Below are 23165 nucleotides of genomic sequence, written 5' to 3' on the forward strand. Positions count from 1 at the left end.
GTTTTCGACAGGTGACTGTGCAAACTTGTCCACAGCTGTCAGCTTCCTAAATGTGTAGTTTTACCTGCTCAGCATGCTGCCAAGATGGGTGAAGGGCAGGCTTGGGGTGTTTGTTCATTCACGCCTTTAGCACCATAGTGGGTGAAAAACCAGACGAAGCCAGGGTACAGCCCCTGCCCTCCCGAAATGCTATGTACATGAACACAGGAGTCCCATGCCTGATGGCATCACATGGGTTTGTGGGAGCCGCATGGGGGAGCATGGCTTAGTTTCAGGGAGCAGGCTGTGCAGTTGGACCACTTACCAGCTGTCCTATGTTGCACAAATTCCTTAATCATGCTAGGCCTCAGTTTTCTCATCTGCCAAGTGGATGTGTTAGAAGCCTGCATGTCACACCACTATCAGGAGGAAGATAATTCTAGCCAGGCCTTCTTTCCCATTCATCCGATCCTGCAACAGCACGAAACCCTGTGAGGCTGGCACTGTTATTCCCACTTTGCAGAGGAGGAAGCTAAGGTTTAGAGGTGGAGTTAGCCCTACAGGGTTTGGTAAGGAAGGGTGGAGAGGTGGGAGGGTGGAGATGGGGCCTGAGGCTGTCTGGCTCTCACAGCCCCTGCCTGGCTGGCGGTCAGCTCTCTGTAAGTGCAGGCAGCGGGCAGGCTTCCTGCAAAGTGAGTGCTGAGCAGAGGTCAGCCTTATTCATCCCCGACCTGGGTGGAAAGGCTGGAGCAGAAGCACGCGTGATCTCTGGCCCTGCCCTCGGAGAAGGGCGTTTTAGGTGGCGGCAGCTGGCGGCGGCGGGGAGGGTGTGTGTGTAGCATTGTCTGGCGTCTCATTTGCCCAGCTCTTGGGAGCCAAAGGCACCCTGGTTCTGTTCAGTTCGCTGAAGAGGGCAGGCACAGAGTGGTTGTACCTTGGCCTCCCATCCATCTTTCCCAGCCCAGAACACCTGCCTTGCGAGGGCTCTTGCGGGAGGCATCGCAACAGCCCACTCTGTGGAGGTGGCTGACTTCGGCAGTCAGCTACGTGCCCCTTGCTGGGGTGAGCAGGGATACTGACCACCTGCTCCCAGCTCTTAGAGCTGTGGGCAATCCTCTTTCTTGAATAATGCATCCCCTTTGCAGGTTGGTTATTGGGCATCTCTGTCTTTGGAGAAAAGTGCGCATGATGCCACCTCTAAATACCACCCAGGCTAGTTTCCCTGTTGCCAGTGCCTTCGATGTTTCAAAATCTGTGCCTCTGTTGGTCCTCGCTGTGGTTCTAGACTTTTCTCCACCCCTCTCAGGCACAGCCAGACAGAGCCTCAAGAAGATGATTAATTGAGCAGAGTTGTGTTCAGGGGTCGAGACGCAGTAAATACAGTAATAACAGTCACCCTCGTGACTGTCTCCAAGCCTTCATCCAGCAGTGCCTTTCATCCAGGGATCACAAAGCATTTTACAGGCATTAATTGAAAGTACAACACCCCCGTGAGGTACAGGTTATTATCCTCGTTTCTCATGGGGAGAGAGCCCAGCCCAGAGAAGCTCCATGTCACTGCTGGTGTCTTGCCATTGGAAAGAGGCTCCTGGGGGTGGCATATGTTCCTGGCCCCAGCCTGGCTGAGCAGGGCCCTGCAAGGTTCTAAACCTGCAGCATGTGTTAGGTGTGAGCTGGCTCTTCTCACTCTCTTTTCTAAAGATTTATTTCATTTATTTGAAAGGCAGAATGACACACAGGGAAAAGGAAAGACAGAGAGAGAGAGACCTTTTATCTACTGGTTCACTCCCTAAATGTCCACAGTACCTGGGGCTGGGCCAGGCTGAAGTCAGGAGCCTGGAACTCCATCCAGATCTCCCACATGGGTGCCAGGGTCCTAAGCACCCTACTTTCTCCAGGTGTATTAGCAGTGAGCTGGAGCGGAATCAGAGCAGCAAGGACTTGAACCATTGCTCTGATATGAGATACTGATGTTGCAGGGGGCAGCTTAACTCACTGTACTACAATGCTGGACCCTGGTTCTTTGGTTAAAAGGAGAACTGTTGGTAGCTCCCCCCCCCACCACCACCCATGGTGGATTTTGAGATCTGAAAGTGGCCAAGGCGCAGAGAGAGGACACACGGGCCATTGGAAGCCACTGGGGGTTAAGTCAGGTGCTGGCGTTCAAAGGCAGGCATGCTTCGAAGGAAAATGCACAATGAGCCACTTTATTTGGGAAATGGAAACAGAGCTAGAAGCACAGCCCTGCAGTTGGAGAGGAAGAGACCATCAGTGATGGTTGGTGGAGCCAGCTGGTACACATCTGAAGCTCCCTCACTGGGGGCAGGTGTAGCGGTGTCACAGGCACGTGGCAAACGCATGGCAGGTGGTGGCTGCCTTGTCTGCCTTTGGTGGATGCCTATGGGATACCCTGGACTTGAACACAGGACCTATCTTGAGTGCAGTGCAGATCCCAACACAGGTGAAGTGATTTCCCACCCTAACTGAAGCTTAAATCCTTTGGAGAACTTGGCCCAAGACCCTGTAGCTGTGTGTGCACTGGTTTTCGCCTCCGTACTGCATTTCAGAGTGTGAGGTGGAGACAGGTGCTCAGCGGGCGGAGAACCGGAGCCTTGCGGTGGGCCTCTGTGGTGATGACGTGACTCCAGGAGGCCGGTGCCCCTCTGAGAAGCTGCGCGCCCTGGCAGGCAGGTGGAAGGTGTTGTTTGAAGTGAACCATATTTTATTTCTCTCAAGAAATTCTTGAGCTGACTCCGTGACATGAACCTCTACACAGAGTAACCAGATTCCGACTCTGCGCCTGAAGGAGGTTTATGCATTCTTCTCCTTTCAAACAAGAGTGCATCATTTCATCGCCAGGCCAATAGCATCCCCATTTTTCACCCCTATGAGTTGCCTTTTAATGAGCAGTCTGCGAAGTGTTGGCTGATTTTCCGCAGTGTTACCTTTCATCCTGCAGGGTCTCCGCCGTGGCTGTCTCCCCTCTCCCAGTGGACCACGGAAGGCAGACATTGTAAGCTGCAGGTGGACACGGTCCAGTTTGCTGGGATGGCCTCGGTGGCATTCAGGCAGGCTTGCTGACACCCTCTGCCTGAAGTGGGGGTCAGTCACTTTAAGGAGCTGGATGAGCTCAGCTAAAGCCGCTGTCTGTGAGAATGGCACGCCCTGCCACGCTCCCGTGGATGGGACGGCTTTGACGTTGTGGTGCCGGAGACCTGTGGGCCCCTGTTTTCAAGATCGGTGTCCTAACCCCACAGAATCTACCATGTGTGCACTGCGTTGCATGTGCTGTCCGCAAGCCCTTGGTGCTGTGTAATTCGTTGACTTAATGTTTTCAGATGTGCTGTTAGTTTGACTTTTTACACGGAATGAAAATAAGATCATCAACCCACTTTATTCTAATATGAAACAAAAGCCATTGTGACTGAAATAGAGAGTTCTGTGTGACTCACACCACCATAAACTATGCTTTGTACACAGAGTTCCAAAGAGATTTATAACTTTGCGGCACCATCTTATTATAGCTAGTACTGATTCAACTCAAGAGTGGACAAAGTCATTGTAGCCTTCACCAGATAAAAGTAGCAGTGACCCCCCCCTCCCAATGCAGACCACGTCCAAGCGTTTAAAGTCCCAAGTTCTTAGATGAAGCTGTTTTGTCCATCTCTTTCTGGTGGACGTGCCAGCTGTTGCTGCCCACCCTGACTCAGCCTGTTAGAGGGGCTCCCCCACCGTTCCAGGTGCCGGCATGAAACTATTGCTGGGCGAGAATGTGATTTAATTCTCTATAGCGTCTTTTAATGAGAGACGGTATCAAATCGAATTTGGCAAAGCATACTTGGGTGCCATTTAGAATGATGGATTCTCCCAAATGCCGGCGAGCAGTGTAGAACTTGTGGTTTCCTTTTCCGTATTCCAGGTTACACATGTCTACTGGAATGACTGTACTGTTGCCTGCATGTGTTTCAGCGCAGGCTAGCGTTCCCTCCGCTGTGATAGAACCTTCCAAAAAGAAGCTGTACTTCAGCTTTCAAGATATTATTTATGACCTCCAAGCCTTTACTCGTCTAGACTAGCTAGATGGTTTGCTACCATTAAGCAGATTGGGCCCGATTTATTAATTAATGTAGGATCCAGTAGCACGTTACCTTGCTTCTTAAGTTCTAATGGCCTGTTTAAAAAAAAAAAAAAAGAAGAAAGAAAAGAAAAGCAAATCAACTTTCATTGCTTAGGAAAATTGAAATCAGTTTAACATAGAGATTAATTATCTTATTCCTCTGAAATCATCTGAATCTGTGGTCTTTGTGTGTGTGTGTGTGTGTGTGTGTGTGTGTTCTTAAAAACATTGGAAAGCAGCTGTTTTCTTTTCAGCAGTGCCTGCATTTGGGGGCTCACATTTAAAATTCCATTTTGAATGGAGTATTTATTTGCAAATATATATGAGGGACACAGGATGAAGAGGTATGTTGCCGTTTGACATTCGGTTTGTGACAATTACACAATTCTTTATTAGCTGGGACTAAGAGAAAGCTGTGTTAAGGGGAAGAACTAGTGGGAGCCCTTCAGTCTGTTCCTGTAATAGGTAATTGTCACACCTTGTGCAGTATTTAAATACTTTGTAACTGCTAGATGTCCATCTGCATACCCCGCCTCGGGTCTCTAAACTAGTGGGTGAAGCATGACCTTGTAACTTCTTTGTTTATACATCTGTCAGGACAGTATGTTATCTTCCCTTAAAAATGCAAATGTGCTCCTTGCAATACAGAGCTCTTCAGTCAATAAATAAATTGAGGTAAAGACTGTACCTAATACCCATTTAATTTAAATTCATTTTATAAACATAAAGACGCCTTTTAAGAGAAGCTTTAATTCCTACTAGCACCTTGATTTGTGGTTGCCATGGAGAATCAAATCTGTCATTTGACAAGAAAAGTCACCCATTTATGACAGCACTTTATCTTGTCTCTCCAGGGGAAGAAAATGTCAAAAGTGAGAGCAGAAAAAAAATAAAGCCTTGAAACACCAGAATTTCTTGATTTCATTTTTATTATTCAGCTATCATATCCTTTCTGATAATAGCAACTTGGTGAAAATAAATAATGTTCCTACAGTAAAATCAAATATTTCCTATTGGAATGGACAAGGTTCTTTGTGACTGTCAGTGCTGTGAAGTCTGGCAAGAAATAGTGTTATTAGATAAACCTACGGTGCCCAAATCCCATTTTCTTTTCATTATAGTGTCAAAATAATTATACCTGTGTAATTTGGGTAAGAAATTGCAGAATAAGTAAAATGGTCCATTGCAAGAGATTGCTTTCCGCTTGTGTTCCTTGCAGGGTGGGGTTCCTACCAGCTAAAGAAATAAATGCTGGGGGAAAGTATTTTCATTTGAATAAAGATGTGGAGCAGGTCTTCCATATTATTTGCTAAATGGCTAGGTAAATGCTATATTCTGTTACTTTCTCCACATAACCTATTTTGCAAATCAGAGTAAAAAGGCAGACTATTTCACCTTGGCATGAACTGGGATATTACATTTTCCTGAAGATTTTTTGAAAAATACCTTCATTTGATATGATGTTTGTTCAGGCTTTTGAAAATGGGGTTTACACCTTGAGAGACCGAAATAAAAGTTCTGATCCAGGCTGGTTCGTTTAGAACTCGACGTGTGTCATGAGGCTGCCGCGTTTGTGGATATGTCCATGGTGGACATGTATCCGCCTGGCTGCTGCCTTCATGGTTCAGCTCTCTCTGTGAGATTTGCCTTGCGTTAAACAAAAATGTTGGTGCTCTGCTTCGATCAGCACGTTGAGGGGCGACGCTTGTGAGTGTTGGAGTATTATATAGCTTGGTGTGGGTCAGGCGTGCAGTCATCCTGTACCGATGAGATAGCAGGGTAATAGCAAGCCCTTTAGTAAAGATTCAGTGTAAATATCTGACTGGTAGGGGAGCTGGTTTCTAGAACACTTGTGCCTCCACGTGATTACAAAAAATGGGGAGGAAAAAAGGGGCTGAGCTCTCATTTTCCTGAAATTGGCGCACAGTGCCAGAGTCCTAGCCAATACTGGTCAGGCTGTACTGTGAGGAAGCCTGCAGCACACAAATCCCTGTCCTGTGTGCCCATGGCCGGAGCTGGGAAGCAGGGTGTGTTTTGGGAGAAGGAACAGATAAGACTGTGGCAAACAGACCTGCCAATAAATCCCAACAGAAACATATTTCACGGGCATATCTTTGGCTTGCCTCAACTGTGCATGTCAGACAAACTGCATGTGTTTTTACCCAGTGGTTGAGCCATTTCCCCTACTATTTGTGTGCATGGGAGCTCTCAATTGCTGAAATATGAGACAGAGTACACAAAAATATGCTTTAAAGGGGTGTGGCAGAAGCACTGTAACTCTGAAGGCACATTCCCTTGTGATTCAACTCGTGGCACTCTGCTTGGTCTTCCTGGGTCAAGTTGCTTTGATTTCCTGGGTGTGGAAGTGGAGGTGTGGGTCCCTCCCCGCTCAGGACTTGGGTCTCTTTTGTGATCCCAGAGGATATTTGATGTATGTACTTGGCAGAAGGGGAGGGCAGGTGTGACTTTGGGTGAAGAATGGGAACACTATTGGATAATAGAGTTGCATTGTGGCACAATAATCATAATTTTCATGGAGTTCCGGGATCGATTGTGTGTAGCGCTCATGTGGATTTGCCTGAACCCAATGTGTATAAAAAATAGTAGCTCGGCTTTTTTGGCCTTTATTGGACTTTCAGATATTAAAATTGAGTCAATATACAAATATATGTTAATGCTCAATATAATGGTTGTTAACACATTCGCTCTGATTTCTGTGGATTTCTGGATTTTTTTTTCCTTTTCCTTTGTTTCCTTGTTCTGAAGTTTTGTGGGGAGGATGAGCAAAGGCATTTCAGAACACAGCAGAGATGTGCGAATGAGTCCGCTGTGCCTTCAGCAGCCCCGTGTCCTGTCAGTGTGTGCAAGTACCCATCTTTCTGTCCTAGTGCGGGAACCCATGTGCATGTGTTGTGCCTTCCTTGAGGGTAATTGGCACAGCTCTGAGATAAATTGCCAGGGCAAATCCCATTTATTTGGAGCATTTTCTCTAGCAATAACCTGCAAACACTCTCTCTTTAAAGATAAAGCCACTGGTGCTAGCTGACACGGATTTATCCCAGGAAAGAAAAACACCAAGAACGGCCTCTTTCTTATTCCATGGGTTGATTTGGAGAAGATGACGATGACCCTGTCACCATTAATAAAACTCCCTCGCCTATTCAGCCCTGACTGCACAGCAGTCACTGTGTGATCTGGACTCCCCAGCATCTCCATGAAGGAGGAGAAGTCCCCAGTCCCACATTTCTGGGTAGAAAGTGCTGAGTCTCAGGAGGTGCACGTGGAGGACTCCAGCTGCCTCCTTCTGAGTCCCCTGGTGAAAAACAGGGGGGGTGTGTGCTTCTGAGGGTCAAGGGGTAACCCATCCAAGAAAGTGTGGGTCAGGCCATTGATGTGAGCAGCCTGGATGTACAATTCCTACCTGGGCATTGCCAGCCCACTTGGCACGACTCACAGGTGCTGAGAGCAGAGTTGTCTACAAGGAACACCTCTCACCTCGAAGGGACTGCAGCTTCTTTGCCTTGGCAATAATGAAAGTAACAGCAAAACCATATTTACATTTCAAAAATAGTTATCTTAAATTTCCTGTTTCACCAGACTTCGGTGTGTTCGTCTCCCCACCCTGCCCCATCTGTCTGGTGCCTGCTGCCCACGGGGCCTGAGCTCCTGGAACAGGGCGGACTCCCGTGGGGGTCAGTGGCAAGGGGCGGGCCTCATGCTTCTGCTGGGGGAGGACCATTGCTGCCCCCTCCCCCCAACACCCCCATCATCAAAGCCAGGGCGACTGTTGCACTTCCCACAGACGTTAACTCCTTTCCCTCTGCTTGGCAGGACTTTTTGGCCATGCTTTTGGGAAACCCTTTTGTCCGCCTTGAGTTACTTTACCCAAAGGCTTACTTCATTGTGTTATTAATGTAGTCAAATTATAGTCATGTTTTAATAACTTAATTGAATGGAAAAGAACACTTTGAACTGGAAACTGAAATGGTGGTGTTTATTATATTAACGGTTCTTGCATAGCCCTGCAGATCTGTAGACGCAGATAAAGAACGTCCCCACGTGCGACCCTTACAAGTTGCCCTTTGTAGGGAACCTGTGTCAGCAAATATGGGAAATGTTGGAAGTGTTGTCCTCCGAAGTATTTTGATCCTTTGTATGTGGGAAGCCACGTGGGTCCTTACTGCAAACTTTTCGCCAAGCCAGAGGCACCCAGGAGCACATGTGTCTTGTTTTTGTCTCACCTTGCAATTAGTTCATTCTTTGAAGCACCGCCCTGTCCAGCATTTAAGCATTTTCATCATTCGTTTTATCCAGATTGCATCAAACACAGAGTTTTCTTAAACTTAATTTAAGTGAGATTTTACTTGGGACCCCTTTGAGAGCTGGTTTTCTTTCTTTCTTTTTTTTAAAGGAGAACACACAAGCAACACTGCACTTTTGAGGGCTCTTTTTTTCTTTTTTTAAAGATTTATTTTATTTGAAAGTCAGAGTTACACAAAGAGAGAAACAGAGAGAGAGAGAGAGAGAGAGAGAGAGAGATTCCACCCTATGGTTCACTCCCCACTTGGCCACAATGGCCGGAGCTGCACCAATCTGAAGCCAGGAACCAGGAGCTTCTTCCAGGTCTCCCACCAGGGTGCAGGGGCCCAAAGACTTGGGCCATCTTACACTGCTTTCCCAGGCCATAGCAGAGAGCTAGATCAGAAGTGGAGCAGCCAGGTCTCGAACCGCCACCCAAATGGGATGTTGGCGCTTCAGGCTAGGGCTTTTACCCGCTGAGCTACAGCACAGGCCTGAGAGCTGGTTTTCAGCTTGTCTTTGATTAACAGGGAGAGGTGTTTAAGGACTGAAAGCTAACCTGTGACGGGTTGTTGACTGCTGCCTGTTGAAGTCCTTGATTTGGTCCTAGACAAAGGGAATGTTGGAGTTGAGGAGGGTGTTTTCCTACTTTTGTGTGCTGGGGTCCTGGCATGGGGGACACACTCTGGGGTGTGTGCCTGCATGTCTCACATGAGGGAGTGGGAGCGAGGTGTGTCCGTGCACTTATCCATGTCTGCCTGTCATTTTCTACTGAGCGCTTTTAGCACTGAGACACACACACATGCGCCTATGTCATGGAAAACATGCACAGTTCCTCCAGACATGATGACTGTGAAGAGATGTGTATCCCTTTAAGAATTCCAGAAGCACCCCTGCCCCGTGCTCCTTGGGACATACACAAAGCCAGGTCCTGCTTTTTGAAGACTTGTGAATGATGGAGTCCTAGTGTGTTGCTCAGGTTAGCAGTGTGCTGATTCTAGCCCCCAAACACAGCATGGAGGACATGCACATTTGAAGCTGTCAGCGGTTCTTAAACAACCTCTTCTGATGATTCGACCCATGTTCCGTGGACTTTCCCATATGCACTAGATGTTAGGGAATGGTCCTTGTCATCCACTCTGAGAAGCAGGGCATCAAAACTGTTGAAGAGCAGAACTCCTCAAACTTGGTGTGCACAGGGTCCCACTTTTGGATCTTGTTAGAATATAGATTCTCATCCAGGGAGCCCTCGGTGGTGGCTTTAACAAACTCCCCATAATGTCAAGGGTGTTTACTGAGGGCCACACTCTCAACATCGAAGTTCGGGGCTGGCACTGTGGCATAGTGGGTAAAGCTGCTGCCTGCAGTGCCGGCATCCCATATGGGCACTGGCTGGAGTCCTGGCTGCTCCACTTCCAATCCAGCTCTCTGCTGTGGCCTCGGGAAACAGTACAGGATGGCCCAAATGCTTGGACACCTTCACCCATGAGAGACCCAGAAGAAACTCCTGGCTTCTGGCTTCGGAACCAGCAGATGGAAGACACCCCCCCCCCCGCCTCTGTAACTCCACCTCTTTGTAACTCCACCTTTCAAATAAATAAATAAATTTTTTTTTTTAAAATCAAGGTTCAATCATTTATGTGGCAGGGATTTTTGAAAATAAAGGAAAAATTTAAAGCAGTTCTCGGAGAGTTTTTTCTGACTCTCTGCCTTAGCTCCTGCTTCAGCATAGACCCACACCTGTGAACGTGAGCGTGTGTCATCCCAGAGGTGAGCCTGCACCTGGCACCCACGCCCCTCGTGTGGCAGTCGCAGTTGCCCCGGCACCCAACCCTGTGAGAGTATAGCTGTCTCACCTTTCAGGCTTTACACACCAGCTCTCTCCTCTTTGATTGCTGCTGTTCCGCCCCCAGCGAGAGCACGTGTGCTCATAAGGTCCCGGGACACTGGGAGAGGGTGGGAGCAGTGACAGTGTAGCCAAAAAGCACATGGTTGCTTTGCACAGCACCCAATAGCAGCAGGTGGTTTGGTAGGAATCCCTGCAGTTAGGCAGCTGTGGCCCGGAGCCGCAGCCCCTGGGAGCCTGCTCTGTTCATTGTCTTAAGCAGCTGCCTGGGTCATAGTGAGTGTTTAGCACGTTATCTCCTTGCATAAAAAGGAGTAGGGAGACGCTTTCTTTGAAGACTTCACGTTTTCTTCCACAGAAGACAGAGGCTATTAGGATTTTGGTTTCTGAACGTGATACATAAAAGGGTACTTCAAAGCGGCAGTGGAAAATGCACCTTATCTTTTAATTCCACTTTCCCATGAACTTTTGGAAGTACCCCGGCATTTGTGAACTCCCTGTATGCTTGGGGCTCTTTGGAAGCACACTGTATGACCAGTGCACTCCACCGTCGAGGGGAGGATGTTTCTTTCTTCAGCAACAAGAATAGGATTTGAGGTCCTGAAGATGACACTGGTCATCTCAGTGATTTTTGGACCAGACCTTGGGTGCAGGGTGCAGGTTGGCTTCATTCATTAAGAAGCAGGAATTAAACTCAGATGAGCGTGGTGAGCCCGCCAGCGCAGACCTCTTTGCTCCCGGCTTGAAATCCTGTTACAGCCTAGCCTTTGATTCAGCCGGTCGGGCTGGCTGACTCACACTGTGAATCTGCTCTGGCTGCGAGGATAACCAAGGTAACCAGGTTTCAGAATCTCCACATGCGTGTGCCATTCAGCTGAGAGAGTGAAGCTTATGATCCCTGTTGTGGACCACTCACTCCTTCGCCTGGTGGATGTTGTGAGATGGGTTTGCTAGGAATAGTGTTTGGGGAAGGGGCCCTGTCTTATTCTGGGTGTCTGTTTTGTTCACTAGGCTGGATGTTTGTTATGAAGGCTCTTTACCCCTCTGCCCCCTTTCTTAGGAAGTAGGCAGTGTGGGAACATTCGCTGATGCTAGACCAAGCACCACTGAGTGCAATAGGATTGTGGAATTTCAGCCATAGAGGTAAGTTGAGGTGGCCTGTATTCCAGGGGGCTGAAACTCAAATTGTTATTTAAAGGGAATTGGCACAGGGCCTGCCATTGTGGCACAGCAGGTTAAGCCGCTGCCTGAAATGCTGAAATCCCTCTTTGGAGTGCTGGTTTGAGTCCTGGCTGCTCTGCCTCTGATCCAGCTCCCTGCTACTGGTGCCTGGGACAGCAGTGGAAGATGGCCCAAGTGCTTGGGCTCCTGCTACCCGTGCAGGAGACAAGGATGGAGGTTCTTGCTCCTGACTTTGACCTGGCCTTGCCCCAGATATTGCAAGCATTTGGGGAGTGAACCAGCGGATGGGAGATCTTTTTCTGTCTTTCCTTCTCTTCTCTCTCTCTGCATTTCAAATAAATAAATTAATTAAATCTTTTTTTTTTTTTAAAGGAATATGCCAGTTGGGTGGGGAGGAGAAAGAATTAGACAGCAGACAGCTACAGGGAGCTTCTACTGTTCTCCGCTAGATGGTGGTTGTCAGGACTTTGGACCAGATTGTCAAATTTTCTCGTTTTTCCAGAGGGGCTGAAAAGCAGAGTGGGCTCGGAGGTTTGATCACTATCCATTGGGACTCCAGTGAGTGAAAGGGGAACGGAGGGAGGGAGGCCGGTACGTGGAATTCATTTTCATTTCCAGCTGATTTTCTCAGCAATTGGAAGGCTAACAAATAATCACATTGCACTGCAGTTGACTTGGGAGGGAGGCAGGCAGGCCCTCCTGCTCTGTGACAGCTCTTGACCAAAGCAGTGTCCACCTGCCGAACTGTGTGCCTTGTCCCTCTGAGTTCAGCCCTCTCCGATATTAAATTAGAACGGGAGCTTCCTGGGGATAGCCAACCCGAACCTCATAATTTAGCCCAGAGAATTCCATCTGATCTGGAAATTTAGAGACTACCGGGCCGACTCCACACTGTTCCTCTCTTGCCTCACTGGGTTCTTCGGACCCGCCATGGCAGTCAAAACCAACGTGTCCTTGCAGGGTACTCCCCTGGCTTTCTGAGTTGTTACCTGTGAATGTAGCTACACTGGAATAAATACCTTGACATCAGCTCCCTCTGCTTATGAGTTAGCTCAGCACTTAGGCCTTGCCACTTTTAGTCTTGAGACTAATTTCTGTGGTGCATAAGGGGTATCTGTCCCATAGGAGAGCTTTTCATGTTCCCTGGAGAGTTCCTTTTGATGACATTGTTTCAAAAGATGCAGGGTGGCAGATACTAGGTATTAGAAATGGATATCAATTCACTTCTCAGGGGCTCCAGGGGCGTCTAATTTGAGGGACTTCACAGGTAAACCTTTCGCAAAAGCACGCACGTCTTACCCTCTAGGCAGTGACTTTCGCCACAGAGAGGCGCGCGGCCACCCGCACAGGGGATGCACGCCTTCATAAATGCATGCCTTCGTTCCTTTTCGTTGGAACACGGGGCCCTAGGAGGCCATTGTTTTACCTGTAGAATTGCCAAGCCAAAGGTGGCCTGGGGTTAGCACACACATTTTTATTTGGGGTTTTGACAATTCTTCTGTAGTGAGATCTTTTGTCGCCTTGTTTTACAGCGACCGGGTAATTTCAACAGCTACACAGCTAAAGCCTACTTTGCCTGTCTTTGTGGTTCCAGCATGCTCTTCTCATTTTTAAAAAATAGTGGACCAGCACTCAATGTGTTGGCCCTAGCGTGGAAAAAAATGCGCTGAGCTCCCAGTGCGTTTCATCACCACCCCACCTGCAACCCCAGCTTATCAGGAGCATTTCGAAACTACTGGTGTGTTAATTACTGCATTGTTCATCAGGTTAAATTGTATTTAATTGGCTTTGTGTTTTATCTTTTTGTTTCCATGAAAGGATTATTGGGGGTATTTAAAAAAAAAAGCCGTTTAAAGGAAGCTTCATCATCTAAAACACATATAAAAATTCTTTAAGATGGCTTTTATTCCAGATGCCTTTATCTTCCTTCACAAGCTTTCTGAGAATAAGTCGTGCATGTTGAGGTTTATCTTTGCTTTCATGTGCTCTAGCCAATGCTTAACTTGGAGCACATTTGAGTTGCATTTCATTGGGCTTTCACAATCCTTTTATAAAGGGACTGATCTGTTAACATCACCCTCTTTAGATCCAGCAGACAGGATGTTCTTCCATACAAAGAAGCGCTCACGGTCTTTCTGGCCGGCCAGTAAGTGAATGATTTCAGGCCTGGTGGGCAATACTTGTGTCCATGCGTAACACAGCCCGACCACAGTAGTAGGCAGCTGCATGTAATTTTGAACTCCACTCATTGAACTGTAATAAAACAATATAAGCACTGCTTGGGGGGAAGATTGGATGCAGTTATCCTTACACAAGGCTCAGGCATATGAAAGCAGTGCTGGCTGACAAGAGGATTTTGAGATTTGATTTTGATTGAATTGCAGAATTGAACAGGCCAGGAATGTCAGTGGAAGGCTAAACGCCTGTAGTGCCGTAAAGTTTTATTCATGTGAGGCTTTCCAATATCAAGTAGATGGATTATTGGAAAAGGTGTCAAGGGACATGAAATGGAAGTGCCCAAAACATAAAATGTAGGCAGGAGGGAAAAATTACTTCTTGCTTAGTATATAATTAGGTCTTCAAAAAATAATATTCCATAAAATTGTTTATTCTTCTCTCTCTTTAAAGAAAAAAAAAAGATGACCAACTCATCATATCACTCACTGTCTTCCTTCAGGAGAAATTGAATTTCGCAGTATTTAGACAGGGGCTTCTCTTAAGCCATTCTTCGGTTCTGTTGGAAATTAACATGGGGCGGTAGGCTTTTCTCTAGAGAGAGAGGAGGCTGAAACAGGAGTGTCAGAGCCCGTAACACTAAGCACCGTTACGTTCAGAGAGGAGAGCGAGCCGCGTGTTCACGCGTCCCAACACCCTGACTTGTTTCAGACTCGCTTAATGCAGACAAGAGTCTTTGGCGAATTTGCATTGGACGGCTGATAGCAGAATTCCGGTGGCCCTTGTTGGCTGTGAGTTAGTAGTTCCATAGTACAGTCAGGCAGAAGGCCGAGCCAGGAGGGCAACTGTGTTTCTCACGTTGTCTGCCCTGGCTCTTAATCCACCCGCAAGTGTTTCTGCTTGGGTCGTCAGCGAGGCCCATCTAAACACAGCCCGCGTGGAGGCCAAGAAACACCTGTAATTTTGCAGTTTTGGGTCTATTTGTTTAGCATGTCTAACCAGAGTGGTTTCGGTTAAATAATCAAAATTAGGAACCAGTACACACTGACTGCAAAGTGCAGGTGTGGTTTTTCTTTATCCACCACCTACCTCTTGTTCTAATGTATTATGCATTTAGTAACTTGTTTATTTGTAAATGGTGCTTTGTGATGTTAAAGCAGAACCCTTCACAAAGGACTTTCCAAACATGGCAGGGCTCAGGTCTGAAAACCCCCTTTCCTTTTTTTTAAGTTTATTTATTTATTTGAAAAGCAGAGGCAGAGAGAGAGGTCTTCCATCCACTGCTTCACTCCCCAGATGGCCATATGGCCGGAGCTGCACTGATCAGAAGCCAGGCTCGAACTGGAGTCCATATGGGATGCCGGCACTGCAGGAGGCGCCGGCCCCACCTCCTTTTCTTTTAATGCTCAACTTGTAGACGTGTTGGGAGAGATGTGCCATGCTCCGAGGTGGAAGTGATGCGAGATTTGTTGAGCTCTCATTCCCGTCATATTTTATAGATCTCCGTTAGAGTGTATTGAGGTCAGCTTTATTATGGTGTCATTTTCTTTTTCTAAAAATAAAACCTCTATGAATATTTACTGGTCAAACAATGATTCCTTTACAAACAGCCCTTGGAAAAGTGTGACAGAAGTGACCCCTCTTTATGGTCTCATTGCGTCCCACTCTCTTGTAGGGTTTAGGCCACAAAAATGATATCTGAGAATGGAATTTTCTGCTGCTTGTGGAATTAATCCTAATTTGTGTGGGAGAGGACGGGGTGAGGGGTGGGGTGGTTGTTGAGAACTGATGAAAGAAAAGGCTGGCAAAGTTACCAAGTGCTGCCTGGGATATCCTGTCTCCCCTGGGGAGGAATGCCAGTCTTTAAGGGAGAGGCTTGTCCTGTGTTACCTATCAGTATACATCTTGCAGGATCTTTGCAAGTTACTGCCTCAGCACCCAAATGTGTGATAATTACATTTCTCTATCTCCCTGTAACACTGGATTAAGATAGAGTGTGCAAGATACGCAGGAAGGAAAATTTAAGGAGATCCTGGCTCTGAGGTGCTGACTTTTGAATCCGGATGCCCCATGCGAGTGAGTACCTCCTTAAATTTTGCATCCACCCCCAGTTTGGACCTTGCTACATTCTTACTGTGGGCCCAAGTGCAGCACCTTTGCCATTCTGCTCTTCTGTGTGCCCTGTTTTTCTTACCAAGATTTAAAGATGTCACTGGATGTGATCGCACAGTGTTGTTGGCTGACTGTCTCCATGCAGCTCCCCTGAATTGGCAGGCATTTGCATTCTCTTTCTGCACTGGAAAACCATTTTGCGTTCGGTCTGGTCACAACATGCACTGTGTTCTTTGATCCCACTGGAGCTGGGGCTCGATATTAGCTAACAAACTTTGCGTGCCACATACCTTATTAAGTTGTAAGATGCAAAGCGCCCTCTGTGAGAAGGACATGTGCCGGCATCACAGGCTGCAGTTGGCTAAGCAGGTTTCGAAGGATTAATACTTGGCAATGATTCGGCCCTGAAATTATGGCGATGGTAATTTGGTGTTCAAAGCAGGGAGGTTTGTAAAAGGCATCCCAGCTCCGGATGGAGCAGCAGTCGATAAGGACCATCTCAGTGGCTGACAACGCAGCCGTCATCTGCTAGTTGGTTTGAGGTGCCTTATGGGGTGCTCGCCTTAAGTTCCTCCTGTCTCATCCACAGGAAAACTGGCTTTATCAGGTACCCTTATATTATCCACTGGCTTTAATATGAAGGAATCACTGCTTGGAGAAATTAAATCATTTGCCCAAGTTCACAGGTCAAAAGCAAGCAAGCCTAACCCTTGAACCAATGGTCTTGATAGCAGAACTCCTAACACTGCCTACCCCTGGCTGGGTTCCGTCCGTTGTGCAGGGATCGCCTAGGTACAGTGTGCTTTTTGGGAGAGGGACAGGAATTTTCTTCGTAAGCATCGCTTAGACCTTACAAGCCAGTAACCTTTCTTTGCAGAATCACTAAAGCATAACATGCCCCTACTAAGCTTTTGCCGACCTACTTAGGCAGCATTCTGTATGTTTTTTGGTGGAGGTCTTGCAAGAGGAGTGTGAAAGCAGAAGGGAGGCAGCGGGAATCACTAACTCTGATCAGGAGGTAAACATCACTTGCTAGACTGAGAGCACCTGTTCATCACTAAGATTGACGTCTTAGAAGGAGCCTGTTTCTGTGCCTGGGGTTCCCTCCCCGGGGCTGGCACCATTCCCACACCTCAGCGGGGAAGCGTTGTTTGGAGCCATCCACCCATGAAGGTTCCATGAGGTCTGGCACTGTCTGATGTGCGGTGCGTATGAATGGAGCCTCTTTCCTAAAAGCTGAGATCACTTTGGGAAAACTGGAAGAATGAGTCGTGGGAGGTTCTTCTCTCAGAGCGTGTCTGCACTTGTCTCTGGCGCACTCCAAAGTGTTGAAATCTCTCTGTGATCTTGAGTGGGACGAAAGGGGAGAGAAATGGTATCCGGGTCCTTCCCCCTTGGGTGAGTATGCAAGTTTACTAAAAAGATGTTAGAAAGACTGGATTTTTTTTTTTTAGAAGGGCTCTGCTTCTATCTGCTGGAATCTTCGTCTTAACAGGCAAAACACGTTGAGCACGGGCAAGCTTCCTTTGAATGCTGTTGCTGTCAGCACGGGGCCTTGTCCGCACTCTCCTGGAGTCAGTTCTCCCAGTCCTTTGTGGCAGCTGGATTCAGGCCTTGTTGAGCCCCGGAAGTGACCATGAGTGGTGGAACAGGGCAGGTTGGCCTCGGGACATGGAGGACCCAGGCCATCATGCACCTGTCTTTTATCAGCCACAGTGATTCCCACACGGATCCAAGTATAACCAATGTGGCATCTGCTTGACAGTCACCACCCTGGTGAGCGGGTGGCTCGCTGACTCAGGTTACTCATCTGTTGAATGGGTATTGCCCTGTTTGTAGGCTTGGGGTACCTCATGTACTGACTTGGAGAGGGCCCGGTCAGACAGCGGCTCAACAGAAGCTCTCATTGTTGGTGTCTGCGTAGATGGAGCCGTTCAGGCCACAGGTAGGTTTTGACTCGTGGTGTTCTAAGTCAAAATATTGGAATATCACTGATATTCACTGAGATCTGCTATGTACAAACTAGATTTCTGGCTGCTTGTCCCAAATCCAAAGATGTGGTTGCCACCAGCTGGGGCCAAGGTGCCCACTTGGATGGCGCTTGTCTCAGCTGTCCTGCTGGGCATGCGTGTTAGCTTCGTGTGTGTAAACGACTGCCTGGCACCCGTGGGCATTTGAATTCGCTGCTGGGATGGAAAGTGTGTCCAGCAGGACGTAGTCAGGATCGACGGTCGCTCCTGTGCAGGAATGTGCAGCCGGGTTTCTGGAAAGTGTCAGCCTCTTAATCCCGTCAGTGATTTGAACTCTCTGGGAGCTGGGCATCCCATCTAAACAATGGGACGCGCAGGAAAAATAGACTCCCTGGAGAATTACGAGGCATGTAATTTTGTCTTTAAATTCTTACGAGTGAATTGTAAGAACATGACTTCATAGGAACCTCTGAGACATTACAGCGTTTTAATAACACTTTGCTGCTACATGTAATGCTTCATTTTTACTTTTATTAATTTAATTTTTTTTCCCCTGTATGTGGCAGCGGCTGCCCTGGGCACCTCAGCCCTGTCTCCAGCCTGGCTCTCCTCTGCCTGAGGGAAGCCGCCTGGCTCCCTCCCTGCTCTGGGCAGAGGCTCAGGGGCACGTCCTGTCCGCACGGAGGTTACGAGGCTTCACCCACCCCTTCGTTCTCCAACATGCTTTTCCCCTGCTCATTACTCTTCCTGCTTCCTCCTGGGCTGCCAGCAACGCATTCTATTACCTCCATCTGCAGCTAGAGCTACTACCACTGCTTCACCAGAACCTCCGATTTCCACAGTGATTCTCAAAAGAGAAAAACGAAATCAAGGGTGTTCCCAGTGACAGCAGCTCTTATGGAAGCCAGGGTGGGCAGGAGTGGGAGAGTCCCCGTTTCCCTACCAGGCCCAGGCTTCTCAGAGACAGGCGGAGCTTACTGTCTACTCTGCTCCCTGTCGTAGGTATTGCACCTGGACTACCCGAGTCATTCATTCATTCATTCATTCACCCCCTCTTTGCAATAGAGATTTGTCACGTGCTCATGATGTGTCAGGCACTGGGCTTTCGAAAGACCATGCTGGGGCTTAACTTCATAATGCAGAGAAAAATGGGAAACTAGCACTACAGGGAAGCCAGGAAGGCCCTAACAGAAGTATCTTAGAGCCTTAGGAATTCTTGAGAAGCTGTTAGATGGTGCCTATTTTTACTTTTTGGAAACTTTGGAGGCAGCGTGCTCCGTAGTTTAGACATGGGCTTCTGCACCAGCCCTGTTCCGGCTCCAAGCAAGATACCAGGGGCTGCCACTGCCAGTGTGTGTGATTGTGCGGCACCTCCTGGAATTGTGCAGTGCTCAGCCTTCCCAGCTGTTCGTTCGCAGCAGCCCTGGTGCAGGCAAAGCTTTGAATGTCTGCCGCTTCCTTTTTGTGAACCAGCACTGTCCCAGACTTGGTTTCCTTATCTGTCAGGTGGGGCTCCAGGTCCCAGAGGAGGGGAGAGGAGGGGAGGAGGCACCAGGCACGTTCAGGTTCTTTGTGTCCCGCCTGCTGCAGGGGCCCGGCCTGCGCTGGAGGAATTGTCGCCATGGCCGCCGCGGAGGCGAAAGCCCTGCCTTGCTTCTCTTTCCCCACCCAGCCGCATTGTGCACTCTGAAAAGGATATCCTTCACAGTCGTTTTCCAGAAAATTGAGGTCACCGGCTTATTTCCTTCTGGAGCCCTCCACCCTGCAGCGCCTCCAGCCAGCCCCCGTCCCCGGGGCTCGGTCACCCCTCTCTCTGCTGACGCCCTTGCCCGTTCTGCCTGCGAGGGGCCTGTTTGCTCTGGGCTGCTTATCTGATCCGGGAAGAAGCCACACTCCTCTGAGCCCTGGGCAGGCCCGTTGCAGGTCAGCCTGTAATAATACAATTATGAAGGTTAACAGGAAAAAGTGGGGTCCCGCAGCCGTTCCAGGCAGCTGGCAGGCCTGTTGAATTGGAAGCGCCCCACCAATGAAAACTGCAGCAAGCAGCAAATTAAACCTCCTATCTGCCATCTCACTCTCTTTTCTCCCCTTTCCTGTTTGGACTTGAAAGGCGATTGGAGCCAGGGCCCTGACAGTTGACGGAAGTGCTGCAAGGAGAGAGTATTTATTTACAGTGAGTCGTGGTGATGCTTGTTCAGGATGCGGTTTCTTGCAGGAAGTTCTGTCCCCACCCCCGGGTTTGATCATTTCTCCAAAAAAAAAAAAAAAAAAAAAAAAAAGCCTTGATTGTTTGAGGCCTGCGCTCTGGCTTGGAGCAACATTGAGTAACCTGTCTGTACTTGGAGGGAGTGCTGAGTGCGCCCTTGGAGGAGGGCCTGCAGGGGGGCGAGCGGCGGGCCCAGCTCTTTCCAGATGTGTTCGGGCGCAGCAATAATCATTAGGCACTTAAAAGAGGGAAGTAGGCCGAGGACACGTGCTGTAAGCTGTGGTTGGCGCGGGCCATTCTGTTCGTTAACAGAAACTAGTGCCAATTGAAGTTGTTGTACTGGGTGTTTGCAAGAGCAACCACTTTGGGGCCGAGTCGGGAACAGCGGTGCTTAGGTGGCCAGGATTTAGTTAGAAGCCAGTTGGCCTGGCACCGGCTGGGGAAGGCCCTCTCTGAAGCAGGTGGAGAGCCGGGTTGTGGTCCAAAATTGGGAAGGGCCTCTAGCCTTCGGGAGCCCTGTGGGATGGGAGGGTAGGAGGGCCAAAGGAAGCCAGTGTCCCACTGAAGAAGTCGTGTTGGTACTTTCTGGAGTCATCCTAAGACCATGCAGTGCCAGAGAATTGTCTCATTCATTGCGAGACAGTTGCCATTCTTTATTTAAAAATATGCACAGAAGGTAAAAAAAAAAAAAAACCCACAAAAGTATATAAAATGAAACCTAAAATCTTCTACCCGCAGGTTCTCAGCTGTCTTCTCCGATCTCTCAAATCCCCAGGCCAGCACCATCAGCCTCACCTGGCACCTTGTTAGAGATGCACATTGAGGCCGCCGTACCCCCCAACCCCGACCCCTCAGCTCAGGGTCCGACTGAATCACAAAAGCTGGTGGAGGGGTCCTGGCAGTCTGTGAACAGGTCCTACAGGTGATTGATTGATTGATTGATTAAAACAATCAATCATTAAGACAAGAGACAGAGAGTTAGCTCACATCTCCTGGCTTCCCTTCTCAAACGCCCACAATAGCTGGGGCTGGGCTGCTTGCATCTAGGTGCTGGGAACTCAGTCCTGGTCTCCCACATGAATGGCAGGCACCCAGTTCCTTGAGCCTTTGCCACAGTCTCCCAGGGTCTGCATTATGACGAAGCTGGAACCGGGAGTAGAGTTGGGGCTCAGCTCAGACCTGATGTGGAATGTGGGCATCCTAACTGGTATCCTCACCGCCAGGCAAACACCTGCCCCGTCCTGATGATCCACTCCAGACTCCAGACTTCAGGCAGTGAATTTCCAAGCAGAGTATGCATCAGGGCCCCAGGAGGGCTGGTTAAATCTATGGGTGGGGCTGGCGTTTGTGTCCCATACTGGGTTCGAGGCCTGCCTGCTCCTTATTCTAGTTTCTTGCTGATGCACACACCCTGGGAAGCAGCAGTGGTGGCGCTAGCATTTAGGTCCCTGCTTCCCACGGGGGAAACCGAGGTTGAATTGAGCTTCTGGCACCTGAGCGTTTGTGGAGTGAACTGGTAAATAGAAGCTTGTGTCCCTCTCTGCTCCCCACTCCCACCTCTCAAGTAAAACTGGGAACATATCCACAGGTGTAGGAACCCCGCTTCCAGAGATTCTGATTCGCCAGGTCGTAAGCGGAGCCCCACGATTACATTGTTTCATTTTTTTAGCCAAGCATCTCCAACCCCCTCCTTGCAGTGATTTGGAAGCAGTGACCTTGGATCTGTAATCAGTCCAGGCTTCAGGAACAGCTCTGCTTGTTTTTTGTTTTTTGGTTTTTTTTTTAAGCAAAAGCGAAACAAACCCAAACCATGCAGTGGGGGAAGCATCTGTGTTGTGTAGTTTCTTGAGGCCACAGCTAATTTGGTGTGTGATGATAGTGTTGATAAAAAAGGAACTTGATTGCTATGGGGTCCTCTCCAGATGCCCCAGTGCCCAGCCTACTGCAAGGGGCCATGTGGGTCACGCCTGCCACTGCGGAATTCATCCCACTTTTGCAGAGTTCTGTAAGTGTGCCAGAAACAAGGGGACATCCTCTCTGTTTTCAGTTTATTTTTTAGTCTTTTTTGTTGGAGAGAGAAAGAGAGATCTTCCAACCACTGGTGCACTCCTCAGATGTCCCTACAATTGCCAGACCTGGGAGAAGCCGGGAGCCAGGAACTCAGTCCCTGTCTACCACATTAGACTGCAAGAACCCAAGTACAGAGGGAACTGCCAGTGCCTTCTTTATTATCTTTAAAGGATTTTATTTATTTATTTGACAGGTAGAGTTACAGACAGTGAGAGGGAGAGACAGAGAGAAAGGTCTTCCATCCACTGGTTCACTCCTCTTCTGGTTCTCCCATGCGGGTGCACGTGCCCAAGCACTTGGCTATCTTCCACTGCTTTCCCAGGCCATCAGCAGAGAGCTGGATCAGAAGAGGAGCAGCCAGGACTAGAACCAGCGCCCATATGGGATGCCGGCACTGCAGGCCGAGGATTAACCTACTGCACCACAGCGCTGGCACCTGCCAATGCCTTCTTAGCACGTCTCCTCCAGTGTTTGGCTTGGTCTTTTTTGTTTTGTTTGTTCCTGTTTTTGGCTTCTAAAGGCCGTGAGCCACTTGTGAAAGGTGCTAACGGCTGGGTCTGGTTCTCAGCTGGTGGATTTCATTTGCAGACTATGGCTCACAAAGGTGACAGGCTTCACTTCACGTCCCTTTGGCTGTCTGTTGTAACACGCAAAGTGTATAAAGAGATGTGTAACGTGTATACTGTTCCTGTGTTGAACAGCTCTCAGGTGCTGGGTATGTTAATATGGAGAAGTATCGGGAATCCTCAAAAAGGTCATAGAAAATGGAATTAAAAGTATGCAGGGTGTTGTGGAACAGTGGGTTAAGCCACCGCTCGGGACTCTGGCATCCCATATTGGACTGCTGGTTCTAGTCCTGGGTGCTCCACTTCCATCCAGCTTCCTGCTACTGAGCCTGGGAAGGAAGGGAAAGATGGTCCAGGTAGTTGGGCCCCTGCCCCCATGTAGGAGATGCAGATCTATTTCCTATTCCCTGACTTCAGTCTGTTGCAGCCCTGGCTGTTGCATGCATTTGGGGAATGAGCCAGTGGATGGAAGATCTCTGTCTCATTTTCTTTGTCCCTGTCACTCTGCTTTTCAAATAAACAAATCATTTTTTAAAAAGAAGATAAGTTTATTTTGGCACTTAAAATTTTGAAAATCATGCACATTTTTTTCATAAAGTACATTTCGATATACTTTTTGAAGATCCCTCATTGGCATGGAGTT

General features: G+C 48.4%; 1 protein-coding gene across 1 annotated transcript in view; it reads left to right on the forward strand.

Annotated features, from left to right (window-relative positions):
- Positions 1 to 23165, forward strand: part of LOC149124302 (uncharacterized) — a 165250-nt gene that overhangs the window by 128922 nt on the left and 13163 nt on the right. The window lies entirely within an intron of this gene.

The sequence above is a fragment of the Oryctolagus cuniculus genome, chromosome 10 (assembly GCF_051225735.1).
Source record: "Oryctolagus cuniculus isolate XC-2025 breed Fujian yellow rabbit chromosome 10, ASM5122573v1, whole genome shotgun sequence".
NCBI classification, from domain to species: domain Eukaryota; kingdom Metazoa; phylum Chordata; class Mammalia; order Lagomorpha; family Leporidae; genus Oryctolagus; species Oryctolagus cuniculus.